At 37.0% G+C, this 11655-nt stretch overlaps 3 non-coding genes across 3 annotated transcripts; 2 read left to right on the top strand and 1 right to left on the bottom strand.

Moving 5' to 3' along the window:
- Positions 1 to 8231: 8231 nt before the first annotated feature.
- On the top strand, positions 8232 to 8318 carry TRNAS-GGA (transfer RNA serine (anticodon GGA)). The gene has a single exon. It is a non-coding gene; the product is annotated as a tRNA-Ser (tRNA).
- A 1220-nt stretch (positions 8319 to 9538) lies between these two features.
- On the bottom strand, positions 9539 to 9611 carry TRNAT-UGU (transfer RNA threonine (anticodon UGU)). Its single transcript has one exon. It is a non-coding gene; the product is annotated as a tRNA-Thr (tRNA).
- Positions 9612 to 11278: 1667 nt separating this feature from the next.
- TRNAF-GAA (transfer RNA phenylalanine (anticodon GAA)) lies at positions 11279 to 11351 on the top strand. The gene has a single exon. It is a non-coding gene; the product is annotated as a tRNA-Phe (tRNA).
- Positions 11352 to 11655: the final 304 nt, after the last annotated feature.

Raw genomic sequence — 11655 nt, 5'->3', positions numbered from 1 at the left:
CCAACTGGATCTTGTTGCACCCGGTAACAAACATTCATAAACCATTTCTCGAAGTACGTGTCCGGATAGCCCAAAATGTCGATAGTTAGCTCTAGGTCTTCCGGTCAAAAAACAACGTCGATGAAGGCGTGTAGGTGCACTATTACGCGGTAGGGATTGCAATTTTTCTCGCATTTTCGTTTTTTCACTCAAACTCAAGGGAGAAACTTTGCTTCTTATCTTTTTTTTTAAAGATTGACGAATCAAATGATATTTCTGTTCTAATTTCTGCCGCTTCTTCTCCCTCTGAATCAAACTTTTTTTTGCCATAATGTGTCGTTGCTATTATTACCAAGTATACGGTTCTAATCCTAGATGGAAAAATAAATAGAAAAAGAAATCTAAAAAGGCAGATCCTCCCTCTCTATCAAGAGTAATGAACTAGGTGCTGATACAGTACAAAAAAACAAACTAAATTAACCAAACTTGCCTGATGTTGAGGCAATCAAGAAAGCTGCATAAGTGAATATATAACCCACGGAAAAGTGAGCTAATCCAACCAATCTTGCTTGCACAATGGAAAGAGCCACGGGCTTATCTCTCCAGCGAATTAAATTAGCTAAAGGTGTGCGTTCATGAGCCCATGCTAAAGTCTCAATTAATTCCTGCCAATACCCCCGCCAGGAAATTAAGAACATAAATCCAGTAGCCCAAACAAGATGTCCAAATAAGAACATCCACGCCCATACCGATAAACTATTCATCCCAAAAGGATTATATCCATTGATAAGTTGTGAAGAGTTTAACCATAGGTAATCTCTTAACCATCCCATCAAATAAGTGGAGGATTCATTAAATTGTGAAACGTTGCCCTGCCATAATGTGATATGTTTCCAATGCCAATAAAAAGTAACCCACCCAATGGTATTTAACATCCAGAAAACTGCCAAATAAAATGCGTCCCAAGCAGAAATATCACAAGTACCGCCGCGCCCTGGGCCGTCACAAGGAAAACTATATCCAAAATCCTTTTTATCTGGCATTAATTTGGAACCGCGTGCATCTAAAGCGCCCTTTACTAAAATCAATGTAGTTGTATGCAAACCTAGAGCAATAGCATGATGAACCAAGAAATCCCCAGGTCCTATTGTTAAGAAAAGCGAATTACTATTCTCATTAACAGCATTCAACCATCCGGGCAACCATAGGCTTCGACCCGCATTGAAAGCGGGGCCATTCGTTGAAGATAAGAGTATATCGAACCCATATGTCGTCTTGCCATGAGCAGATTGTATCCATTGGGCAAATATAGGTTCGATCAAGATTTGCTTTTCTGGAGTACCAAAAGCAAGCATGACGTCGTTATGAACATAAAGGCCCAAGGTATGGAATCCTAGAAAGAGGCTAGCCCAACTTAAATGAGATATGATAGCTTCTTTATGGTCTAACATTCTTGCCAATACATTATCCTCATTCTGTTCCGGATTGTAATCCCTAATGAAAAAAATAGCTCCATGAGCAAAAGCCCCTGTCATGATGAACCCTGCAATATATTGGTGATGAGTATATAAAGCAGCTTGAGTAGTAAAGTCTTGTGCTATGAATGCATAAGGAGGTAAAGAGTACATATGTTGAGCTACTAAGGAAGTAATAACCCCTAAAGAAGCTAGAGCAAGACCTAACTGAAAATGAATCGAATTGTTGATTGTGTCATAAAGGCCCTTATGCCCACGCCCTAATCGACCCCCCGGAGGAGTATGCGCTTCTAAAAGATCTTTAATACTGTGCCCAATTCCGAAGTTAGTTCGATACATGTGACCGGCAATGAGAAAAATAAATGCAATAGCTAAATGATGGTGAGCCATATCGGTCAGCCACAAACTTTGTGTTTGTGGATGGAATCCCCCAAGAAGAGTTAGAATGGCAGTTCCCGCTCCTTGAGCGGTACCAAATAAATGATTACTCGAATCAGGGTTTTGGGCATAAAGATTCCATTGACCCGTCAAAAGGGGTCCCAACCCCTGGGGATAGGGTAATACATCTAAGAAATTATTCCATCGAACGTACTCCCCCCTGGATGCGGGAATAGCAACATGAACTAAATGTCCTGTCCAAGCCAAAGAACTTACCCCGAAAAGTCCTGACAAATGATGATTGAGACGAGATTCCGCGTTTTTGAACCACGAAAGGCTTGGTTTCCATTTGGGTTGTAGATGTAACCAACCCGCTATTAAGGACAGCGTAGAAAGAAATAATAGAAAAAGAGCTCCAGTATAAAGATCCTCATTGGTGCGTAATCCTATTGTATACCACCACTGATAAACTCCAGAATAAGCAATATTCACTGGACCAGCAGCACCTCCTCGAGTAAAGGCTTCCACAGCGGGTTGACCAAAATGAGGATCCCAAATCGCATGAGCAATAGGTCTTACGTGTAAAGGATCCTGTATCCATGATTCAAAATTTCCTTGCCAAGCTACATGAAACAGATTTCCGGACGTCCATAGAAAGATTATTGCTAATTGCCCAAAGTGAGAAGCAAAAATGTTCTGATAAAGACGTTCTTCAGTAATATCATCATGACTTTCGAAATCATGTGCGGTAGCAATACCAAACCAAATACGACGAGTAGTGGGGTCCTGAGCTAAGCCTTGGCTAAACCTGGGAAATCTTAATTCCATAATGCCTTTCAAATCCTCCTAGCCACTATCCTACTGCAATAATTCTCGCTAAGAAGAATGCCCATGTCGTGGCAATTCCACCCAGAAGGTAATGGGTTACTCCTACAGCGCGTCCTTGTATAATGCTCAAGGCTCTAGGCTGAGTAGCAGGAGCAACTTTTAATTTGTTATGAGCCCAAACGATAGATTCAATGAGTTCTTGCCAATAACCACGGCCGCTGAATAAAAACATTAAACTGAAGGCCCAGACAAAATGAGCACCTAAGAAAAAAAGACCATATGCAGATAATGAAGAACCATAAGACTGAATGACTTGCGATGCCTGTGCCCACAAGAAATCTCGAAGCCACCCATTAATCGTAATGGAACTCTGTGCAAAGTTTCCCCCTGTAATATGAGTTACCACCCCTTGATCACTTATAGTACCCCAAACATCCGACTGCATTTTCCAACTGAAATGGAAAATGACTACCGAAATTGCATTGTACATCCAGAATAAACCTAAGAAAACATGATCCCAGGCGGATACTTGACATGTTCCCCCTCGGCCAGGCCCATCGCAAGGAAAGCGAAAACCTAGATTTGCTTTATCGGGTATCAAACGGGAACTCCGAGCAAATAAAACACCTTTCAAAAGTATTAATACAGTCACATGTATGGTAAATGCATGAATGTGATGGACTAAAAAATCTGCGGTTCCTAATGGAATAGGTAACAAAGCCACTTTGCCACCTACTGCTACTAACTCGCCGCCTCCCCACGTTAAGCTAGTACTTGTTGTTGCACCAGGAGCTGTTACGCCAGGCGCAGTAGCATGGATATTTTGTACCCATTGAGCAAAGATAGGTTGTAATTGTATGGCAGTATCCGAAAACATATCTTGTGGACGGCCTAAAGCACTCATGGTATCATTATGAATGTACAAGCCAAAACTGTGAAAACCTAGAAATATACATACCCAGTTAAGGTGGGATATGATTGCATCGCGGTGTCTAAGGACGCGATCTAATAGATCGTTGTATCGAGTAGTTGGATCATAGTCTCTTACCATAAAAATTGCTGCATGTGCAGCAGCACCGACTATTAGAAATCCGCCAATCCACATGTGGTGTGTGAACAAGGAAAGTTGTGTACCATAGTCAGTAGCTAGGTATGGATAGGGAGGCATAGAATACATATGATGAGCTACAACAATGGTTGTAGAGCCTAGCATAGCTAGGTTAAGAGATAATTGAGCATGCCATGACGTTGTTAAGATTTCATAAAGACCCTTATGGCCTTGTCCTGTAAATGGGCCCTTGTGAGCCTCCAAAATATCTTTAAGTCCATGGCCAATACCCCAATTGGTCCTATACATATGACCTGCGATTAGGAAAAGAATAGCAATAGCTAAATGATGGTGCGCAATATCGGTCAGCCAGAGACCACCGGTTACTGGATCTAGTCCTCCGCGAAAAGTCAGAAATTCTGCGTATTTGGACCAATTTAAAGTGAAAAAAGGGGTTGCTCCTTCGGCAAAACTAGGATAAAGTTGAGCCAAAAGGTCCCGATTCAAGATAAATTCATGAGGAAGTGGTATCTCTTTAGGATCCACCCCAGCGTCAAGAAATTGGTTAATTGGTAAAGATACATGAATTTGGTGCCCCGCCCAAGAAAGAGACCCAAGTCCTAATAATCCCGCTAAGTGGTGATTCAACATGGATTCTACATCTTGGAACCAGGCCAATTTGGGAGCGGCTTTGTGATAATGGAACCAACCAGCAAAAAGCATTAACGCTGCAAAAATCAATGCACCAATTGCAGTACAATAGAGTTGTAATTCACTAGTTATTCCAGATGCTCGCCAAAGCTGAAAAAAACCAGAGGTTATTTGGATTCCTCGGAAACCCCCGCCTACATCACCATTCAATATTTCTTGCCCTACTATAGGCCAAACTACCTGAGCACTGGGTCCAATGTGAGTAGGATCACTTAGCCATGCTTCATAATTGGAAAAACGGGCGCCATGAAAGTACATGCCACTCAACCAAAGAAAGATAATGGAAAGTTGCCCGAAATGAGCACTAAAGACTTTTCGAGAAATCTCCTCCAAATCACCAGTATGACTATCGAAATCGTGAGCATCAGCATGTAGGTTCCAGATCCAAGTGGTAGTATCAGGGCCCTTAGCTAGTGTTCTTGAGAAATGGCCGGGTCTGGCCCATTCCTCAAAAGATGTTTTTACAGGATCCCTATCCACAACAATTTTTACTTCTGGTTCCGGCGAACGAATAATCATTAAGTCCTCCTCTTTCCGGACAAGACATACAAAGAGACCCGCCAACTGTCTTTTTAGTGAATCTTTGAAAGATATATATTTTGAAAGATAGATTTTGAAAGATAGATTTTGAAAGATAGATATTGTGATTAGTTCTTTTCTTTACTATCTACCATCCTTCTATTTTTTTTTTAGTTATTCACTGGAGCAATTATATATTGAAGTCAATCCGAGGCAAGTGTTCGGGTCTATTATGACATAAAGATTAGGTGCCTAACGGACATTGTTTATCTTGAAAAACAAATATTTCTCGACGTAAGAAAAAAATCTTTTTTATTTTTAATTTAAGAAACTAGTGTATTTTTTTTGAGGGCATAAGCTCCTATCTATATCTACTTTCCTTGAGCATAATATAGGGTTTTTTATTTGATTCTAAATTCCAAGATAACTCATTAGAATTATTAATAAGATGGTCCTAATATATTAGCAATATTTAGATTGCCCCCTCTTTTTATTCACTTTATTACTTCTATTCTAGACCCTATCCCTATGGTTTATTCTTATGAAATATCATATAAAATAGAAGGTATAAGAAATGGATATAATGAAATTCTTGATTCGATCTTACGACCTAATTTATTTGATTAATGGATCAACAACCAAACCACCCATTTTATGAAAAAGAAGGAGCATGGTCTTATTCAAATTCAAAGCGCTTCGTAATCTTCAACCAGTTCTGTGCTTCAATATAATTTCCCGGAGTAAGCGCTATAGCTTGTTTCCAATATTCAGCAGCTTGATCAAACCAAGCTTCCGCAATTTCCGAATCACCCTGTAGAATGGCCTGTTCTCCTCGGTCGGAATAGGAAGTTCCTTCCCTTAGAACCGTACTTGAGAGTTTCCTACCTCATACGGCTCAGAAATTGCTATCTGAATTTCCCCTATCTTAACTGAATTCGATTTATCAAAAATCGATCCAATTTGTTCTTGGGTTAAGCAGAAGAAATTAATTACCTAAGTTTCAAACCCTAATTTTTATCAATAATCAGTTTGATCTTTTTTCCCACCTTCAGAAGAATGAAGCATAGATAGATATAGAGCCTTCGTTCAAATTTTCTGAGAGGTAACTATCCCGGTTTCATATATGAAATCTCTATAGAATCCTTGAAAAAGACTTTTTTCCATAAGAAAGAAAAAAGAACTTACTATCTTTGGGATCTGATACTACACCGCTGCTTAATCCCTTAGTGGATCGGCTCTATTACATAAGCGGATTCCTAAATTTTGCCCCATATCATGGGATAAGTAAGCAGTTTTTTTTAGTTGTATCGACCCAGTCGCTCACTAATTGATCTTTACGGTGCTTTCTCTATCAATTTGAGAAACTTTATCCATAGAGTAGTAGTATAGGCCATACTTTCTTCGTTTTTTGATTCTCGTGAAGTGTCCTTCCTTCCTACAGCTGATAGGGAAAAATCGTTGTTTTTACGATCCCTATGTAGAAAGCCCTTTTTTTCTAGTATTTACTAGAAAATTTGATCCTCTCTTTTTTTTTTTTCTTTCTATAGTGGAGATAGTCGCACGTAATGACAGATCACGGCCATATTATTAAAAGCTTGCGGTAAGAAGGGGTTTCGTTCTAGTGCCCGGAAATAATATTCCAAAGCCTTTGTATGCTCTCCATTGCTTGTGTGTATAAGGCCTATGTTATAGAGTATATAACTTCGATCATAGGGATCGATTTCTAGTCGCGTAGCTTCATAATAATTTTGCAAAGCTTCCGCATAATTTCCTTCGGATTGAGCCAACATCCGTTACGGTCGTTCATTCTATTCAAAAAATCTCCGTTCCAAAACCGTACATGAGGTTTTCATCTCATACGGCTCCTCCCTTCTGTACATAATAGTACTAAGCGAAATAATCTATAGAATCAAAATAGAATTAGTCCCGTCTCATTATGAACCGAAAGGGGCTGGTATTTTTCCAAGAAATCTCTAGCCAACCTTCCCACAAGAGGTTTTTCTTAACACCAATGAATTCTATTAATGCTAGAGGAAAACGATAGCTCCAATAATTTCTTTGTTCTCAACGCCTCCTATTTAGAGGAATTAGCTACTTCAACGATCTTTGATGGTTATAGGGGTATCCAAAGTACAAACCTGATGGTTGTTTGTTATCCCAACCATTCTTCCCAGCCCTGATACCGATCAGGAAAGGGGTAATTTCTAACAAAGTTTTTCTCTTGTTGATTCCTATTTCTAGGTGTAGTGCTTTTCTCCCCTATGCTGCCTACGGATACTAATAGAGTAGGATTGGCCTGTAATCCATACCATACCATATCCTGTAGGTGTAACCTTTCGCTCAATACTCAAATCTACAATTGAAGTATCTGAAGCCGCATCAATCGAGGATACACGACGGAAGGAATTGTTAGTTCGCCTCACCTTCCCGAAGCGTGGGTTTGTTTGCTTTACAAATTTGGTTCTCTCTATGCCAACCCCCCTCTCTTTTTCGTAAGACTGAGGTATAGGTAGGGCTAAAAAAAAGCAAAAAAAAGAGTCAAATCGCACCATCTCTATAATAAGTAAATGCCTTTTTTTCTCCTGAGGTTGTCGGAATTATTCGCAATAAAATATTGGCTACAATTGAGGAGGTCTTATCAATGAAATTTCCATTTCCACGGGATCTAGGCATAATTCCCAACCCATTCTATATAGAATTGTTTTCATTCCTTCACAAAATAACATAAAAACAAACACATTCGATTCTTATAATTATAAATAGATTGATCCATATGCTCTACTCTAAATCCATATGCTTTAAATGGATAAGAGAGATATGGATTTTCCGCTCAGCTCAAATTGTATCCTTTTCCTTCTGCTTGGACACGAAGAGATATGAAATATTTGACTAAGACTGGATTTCATTCCACTTTCCTATTTCTGAACAACAACTTATGTTATCAACTATTTCGTGTTTTCAAAGTTATTAATTGTCTCATACCCTATTTTTGATTTCGATAGTATGGTGTAGCGTATCTTATGCAAACGGAATTCTAAGGTTTCTTTATTTTATTATGCAATAAGAAGAATTCTTCCATTTTCTTTTTCTTTAGTTGCGGGAAAACCCAAATTAAAACTTTTATTTTATAGCGAGCGCAATTTCTAGTAAAAAATCCTGTATCCTTCCACTTAGATCAAAAGGAATTTTTCCAATAGAACTATGGAACCCCCGAGTGGTTGCGGTTGTACCTGTACTGCAGGAATAAGAAAACTCGCTATTCACTCAGTTTATTTTCCATAATAAGTTATGTAGGAGAGATGGCCGAGCGGTTCAAGGCGTAGCATTGGAACTGCTATGTAGACTTTTGTTTACCGAGGGTTCGAATCCCTCTCTTTCCGTTTTTCTTAATTCATCAACGTTAAGGATCACAATGTTATCAAATCAAATAACAATTTTTTCCAGCAATAATATAATATCTTATATTATCTTATTTTGATTTAATAGAAATTAGAAATTCTCTATAGCAAATTACTGTGGTATGTAAAATACACATAGAGGAAAAAAGAAAAAAGGATCCTAATCCTAGGGTTAATCAATTTTAGCTAGTTGATGGGAAAATACAAATTAATGGTAATGGTCTTAGGGCGATTTAGTTCGGGGAAAGGGGAAGGGGAAGAAAATTCTATGAACCTTTCCTTTTTTCGTTAAGTTCAAGTCTGACGAGAGTAATATTCTACAACTAACAACTCATTTATTTTGAGACCGACCCACTTCCTATCTAGGATTTTATTTACTAGTCCTTTATATTCCAACGTGTCAATCGCCAAATGCTTTGGCAATTTCCCCGGGTCCGATGAAGCAATATAATTTTGAACCAGACCTTTTGATCTTTGGTTATCTTTCGTAGTAATAATATCTCGGGGTTTGCAACGAAAACTTGGTATATTGACTATACGACCATTAACTAAAATATGTCTATGGTTGACTAATTGGCGGGCCCCAGGAATGGTTGAAGCCATACCCAATCGAAAAAGGATATTATCCAAACGCATTTCAAGTAATTGTAGTAAAACCTGGCCTGTTGACCTTTTTGCTTTTCCAGCGATATGTACATATCTAAGTAATTGTCGTTCTGTCAGACCATAATGAAAACGCAATTTCTGTTTTTCTTGAAGACGAATACGATATTGCTCCTTTTTCCCAGAATTGAATTTTTTTTTAAGATTACTTCCGGATTTAGGTGTTTTTCTAGTGAGTCCTGGTAAAGCTCCCAGACGGCGTATTTTTTTTAAACGAGGTCCTCGATAACGGGACATGAAGACTCCTTTTTTTATTTTATTGAAATTTCATTTTACACAATTAATTTCATTGTATTTACATTACAGAATACATCGAAATTAAAACTGAATTAAACTACAGGATAAACAGAGTAAAATCAACTAAAGTACCCCAAAAAATGGAATTTCATCAAAATCTTTTTTTTTTGTATATATATTATTTATTTTATTGTTTTGTATCTAGCAAAATTGTAAGGTAAAAAACATAAAAGATCCTGGATTCTCCATTTAATTCGGAAAAAAAGAGATTCTTGTTCGTAGAACATCGATAGAGAAAAAAAAGCCGACTATCGGATTTGAACCGATGACCCTCGCATTACAAATGCGATGCTCTAACCTCTGAGCTAAGTGGGCTTACATAACGGAAATAGTGTAACAAATAGAAATAGGTATAGTATAGGAAATCCGTAAAATCTCAGATATTAGTTATTAATCTTAGCTATTAACTAGTTCTAAATTTGAAGTTATACTTATAAAAATAAAAAAATACTAAAACTTCTTAAAGATAAAGTTAGCTTGATATGCTTAACTATAGGATATTAAAAAATAAAATTATAGAATTTATTGGTATTTTCATTCGATCATTATAGACTTTATTATTTGTTAATAATTTGAGGATTAATATTTCACTAAGGGGAACATAGAGTCAGAGTAAATAAAATTGCTAATTCTGATTAGAAAAAAAGAATAAATATCAAGCGTTATAGTATAATTTTGAATACTATAAAAAAGTAAGACGGGAGGTGGGGGAGATAAAAACTTTTGGATATATTGATTCGGATTGAATTGCAAATACATCAAGGATAGAATCAATTCAATTCTGAATTGCAATAAGCAAGCGAGGTCTCTCAAATAGAGTCGAACTGAACTGCTAGACTACGTTGAGTGATGAACTCAATGATTCAAAAAAAAAACTAAGAGATGGATGAAATTACACAAGGAATCCTGGTCTCAAAGAAGAGGGAAATGGGGATATGGCGAAATCGGTAGACGCTACGGACTTGATTGTATTGAGCCTTGGTATGGAAACCTGCTAAGTGGTAACTTCCAAATTCAGAGAAACCCTGGAATTAAAAAAGGGCAATCCTGAGCCAAATCCGTGTTTTGAGAAAACAAGGGGTTCTCGAACTAGAATACAAAGGAAAAGGATAGGTGCAGAGACTCAATGGAAGCTGTTCTAACGAATCGAGTTAATTACGTTGTGTTGTTAGTGGAATTCCTTCTAGTTCTAAATTAGAGAAAGAGGGGTTTTATACCTTATACATTTAATAAACACGTATAGATACTGACATAGCAAACGATTAATCACAGAACTCATATTATATTCTAATTATAATATAGGTTCTTTATCTTTTTTAAAAATGAAATTAGAAATGATAATGATTATGAAATAAAAAACTCATATCATAATTTTTTTTTTTCATTATTGTGAATCCACTCCAATCGAATATTGAATAATCAAATTCTTCAATTAAAATTCAAAGTTTTCGAGATCTTTAAAAAAGTGGATTAATCGGACGAGGACAAAGAGAGAGTCCCATTCTACATGTCAATACTGACAACAATGAAATTTCTAGTAAAAGGAAAATCCGTCGACTTTATAAGTTGTGAGGGTTCAAGTCCCTCTATCCCCAAATCCTCTTTTATTCCCTAACTATACTATATTATTATTATTTATCCTCTTTTTTTTTTTCTTTTTATCAATGCACTTTTTTTTCTTTTTATCAATGCAATGGGTTTAAGATTCATTAGCTTTCTCATTCTACTCTTTCACAAAGGAATGCGAAGAGAACTCAATGGATCTTATCCTATTCATTGAATAGATTTCTTTTTTATTAGAGTATCGGCAAGAAATCTTGGTTATTCACTCTATTTTTAAGTTTTATTTAAGTAAACCATGCACAATGCATAGGACTACCCCCCCCATTTTCAAATTTAAAATTTGAAATACTTTAATTAATTTTTAGTCCTTTTAATTGACATAGATACAAATACTCTACTAGGATGATGCACAAGAAAAGGTCAGGATAGCTCAGTTGGTAGAGCAGAGGACTGAAAATCCTCGTGTCACCAGTTCAAATCTGGTTCCTGGCAGAGAAAAAAAAAAAAAAGATCCACCGAATAGGTATTGATCCAAATACCTCGAGATGGATTGTGATACATATTCATTAATAATATTTATTCATCTAAGTGGATAAATCTATAATATAAATATAGAGGCACTTCTTTTTCTTTTTAAAGAAGTTTTAAAATATATCTTTTCTTTATGATAAAGAAGGGGGTGAGATTCCCCTTTATTTTTTTGCGTTTCTTAATTTTGTATTCCGCTATTCCGACGAATATTTTTTTAGTCTTGCTTATCTTTATCTTATCTTATTTTCCTAGTTGTGCTAAGTAA

Source organism: Triticum urartu, unplaced genomic scaffold (assembly GCF_056163025.1).
Source record: "Triticum urartu cultivar PI428250 unplaced genomic scaffold, HENAU_Tu73 scaffold2, whole genome shotgun sequence".
NCBI lineage: Eukaryota > Viridiplantae > Streptophyta > Magnoliopsida > Poales > Poaceae > Triticum > Triticum urartu.
This window is presented reverse-complemented; position numbering and strand designations above follow the sequence as displayed.